The sequence below is a fragment of the Cotesia glomerata genome, linkage group LG6 (assembly GCF_020080835.1).
Source record: "Cotesia glomerata isolate CgM1 linkage group LG6, MPM_Cglom_v2.3, whole genome shotgun sequence".
In the NCBI taxonomy this organism is placed as follows: domain Eukaryota; kingdom Metazoa; phylum Arthropoda; class Insecta; order Hymenoptera; family Braconidae; genus Cotesia; species Cotesia glomerata.
The window spans coordinates 11,489,459-11,492,806 of record NC_058163.1 but is presented as its reverse complement, the minus strand read 5'-3'; the positions used below and the strand labels follow the sequence as shown (position 1 = coordinate 11,492,806).

General features: G+C 29.2%; 1 long non-coding RNA gene across 1 annotated transcript; it reads right to left on the bottom strand.

Moving 5' to 3' along the window:
• Positions 1 to 2,068: 2,068 nt before the first annotated feature.
• On the bottom strand, positions 2,069 to 2,402 carry LOC123268205. The gene is made up of 2 exons (XR_006510194.1): positions 2,312 to 2,402; positions 2,069 to 2,160 (listed from the first exon to the last, which is right to left on the bottom strand). It is a non-coding gene; the product is annotated as an uncharacterized LOC123268205 (long non-coding RNA).
• Positions 2,403 to 3,348: the final 946 nt, after the last annotated feature.

Genomic DNA, 3,348 nt, shown 5'->3' with positions numbered 1-3,348 from the left:
CAAGAAACCTATTAAAAAAAAAAAAAAAAAATTTTTTTTATTGAAAAAAAAGAAAACTTATTGAAAAAATTTTTTTTATATATTTTTATATATAGTAGATAGTATAATGAAAAACAGTACATTTCTCTAAATTTTGGAAGAAAAAATGTTTAGCTGCTTTAAGACTCACAAGACCGAAGATAAGAATATCTCCGGCCTTGGGGGGACGAGTGGAAACAGCGCAAAACTTTGATTGAAATTTTTTTTTCCTTTTCTTTATATATAATTAATATAAATTTAACAAAAATTTTTCTTTTTCATTTTACTATCACTATACTTCCATATTACACATTATCTTATTATTATATTATCTTACTATATGTCGTACAACCGTGTATTATGAATCATTATACTTGTTATGTCCAAGGGCGTTTTTTGAGCGGTAGCGTAAACGGTGGAGGTTTGGACTAACAGTTTAAAGAATACGCAACGGAGGTTTTAATTCCGTTGTTTTAATTTTATTTTTGTGGGACGTTTTCGATGTACGAATTTACCACGCCTTCGTTTGAGACTGTACACGGATTTCTATTAGGAGTAGATGTACTTACTGCTTGCTAGATTATTTCTTAGGGTCGGATCCGTGGTTCCGGGGCTGATCGTAGTGCCTTTTCTTTGATTGGACCCTCTGTTGGTATTTGCAGCGAATGGATGGATTCGGGCTGCTTATTCTAAGGGGTCCTTATTTTACGGAATGAACTTATTCGAAACAGATTTCACTTTTCAAGATTTATTTAACAAACACCAAAACCTTTATACTTTCACAATTTTTATTAGATCGAAATTATTTATTAATGAATTTTTATTTATTTTGAGCTAACGTCCTCCAGTCCCCCGTAGGGTAAAGTGCGCAAATTTAGCTATAAAAGATCTTAAGTTACTTATTGACCGAACTCTTGCCTAAGTGCAGGGCAAATTAGAACTTTGAGGGTCCGGTTCTCTAGATTTTCTTATTGATCAAAATCTCGCCTAAGTGCAGGGCAAATTAAGAACTTTGAGATTTTGACTCTCTAAATTTTATCTACTGACCGAGCTCTCGCCTAAGTGCAGCGCAAATTAGAACTTTGAGAATCCCGACTCGTAGATATTAATAACTAATACGTGGCCTGCCGGTTGAAACCGCGTCCAAACTTCCTTTAAGTTCGGAGCAAATTAAAGCAAAGGACTCTACAAGGCACGGGCCCGTCAGTTAAACGCGGAAGTCGAATTAACCAACTAAGACCTGGTTTACACTTAAAACTAATACGTGGCCTGCCGGTTGAAACCGCGTCCAAACTTCTTTTAAGTGCGGAGCAAATTAAAGCAAAGGACTCTACAAGGCACGGGCCCGTCAGTTAAACGCGGAAGTCGAATTAACCAACTAAGACGTGGATTTGGCTGTTGATCGCCTTTTTAAAAGCTCGCGGTGCTGAGATTGCAGAAGTCCCCGCTAGTCAACTAGCAGTCACGTAGCTTACATTTTATTGTGGCTTTCGCGCATGGAGAAGTCTTCCATCTGCGCGGGTGATTTAAATTAAGAAAAAAATTGAAGTGGACATAACATACTTAATCTCCATATATTAAACAAATTTTTTTTTATATTAACTATAAATAATAACAAAAAAAATACAACGAGCTAACGTCACTCATATAAATTTTTCAAAAATTAAGAAATCATAAAATTTTTTTTCAAAACGATTATTTCAAACGTCTAATATTCAATAAAAATAAATATAAGTAATTAAGAGAACAGGGAGAGTCATCTAATGGCAATCATAATAGAGCCGCTGCACACGTACTCACACATACCCATTGATCGTGCTATATAAACTCTTATAAAATTTTCTTTTTTTCTTTAAAATAAGCTTTTACTTTTTTTTCTTTTTTCTCTTTCACCCTATTGTCTAAGTTCTAATTAATTATTTATTTATAAATTTTTTTTTCCCTTTCTCTTCCTTTTTTTTTCCCCTCCAAAATTTTTAAAAATTTTGGAGAAAAGGAATTTTTCTCTTATCCACCTAAAGCTGTTACTTATCCTATTTCTATTTACTACTTATTCGCTCTGAGTGAAGCCATGGTAGGGGAAATGAAATCGACTGAAGCGTTCGCAGTGGTTACTTTCGGAGTTACGGGAGGCTATTATTCCTAAAATTATAAGCAAGTACACGTGGAAGTATTTATTTTGTTTTAATTTTAATAAATTAAAAAAAAATGAGACACCAGAGTTGTTGTGTCTTAAAAAATACCAGCAGAAATATTTACTGCATTCTTTTTTATTTTTTATCATTATACGTACTTGTTGTTGATTCGTTTAACTAAAAAACAAAACTGCAATTATTACACTGATAAAAGGATTTATTAACTATTAATAATTTAATTTATTTGAAGACAATTATTTAATTTATTAAACTTTAATAAATATTTTTTAACATTCAATAAATATTTATTTGGTAGGAAAGTACATTTATTAATAGTTAATAACTATTTATTAATAGTTAACGAATATTTATTAACAGTTAATAAATATTTTGTTGAGTGAATTTGTTTTGCTTGTAATATCATATGATATGAAGATTTCTTATAAACAAAAATCATTTTTATAAATTATTTGTATTAATTATATTACATTATAATAACGTTTATTGTAAAATACCGAATTTTATCATAGCTCATAATTATCTTTTGTATTTATAAATATTAAAAAGGTTAATTTATTTAGTGAATTGAATCATTATCATGTATTCCAGCTATAGGATTATAAAAAGTGTCAAAAGAAAATGCTATTTTTGCTTTTGATTTTAAATAAATATTTGCTAACAGTTAAAAAATATTCATTAACAAACAAATCCTTCTATCGGTGTATAAAATTGTCACATATTTTTTATAACTTTTTTTTTACAATTATTTATAAAATTTATTTATTTTTATGTTTCTTGCTATTGACATACGTATAAAAACATACTCTGACAGCCTCCCGTAGTTCATATTTTGACTGGCGCTGCAGTCACACTCATAGCGAATACTACCGTTACAACTACCTGAATTACTATGGTATAGGAGAGAAGGAATAAGCATTATAAAAAAAAAAAAAAAAATTAAAACCAAATTTTTCTTTTTTTATTTAAAATAAAATAAAAAGAAGAAGAGAGTAGGAAAATTTTTCCTAATATTTATATATATGTTCACTTATAAGTGATACTATAGTATTATAAGAAATACTATAGTATTTAAAAAATATTTTTTTAGTATTTATAATATTTCTTAGTATTTAAAAAATATTTCTTAAATACTAAGAAACCCTTCTATCAGTGTATGTATCACTAAAAGAGTCAA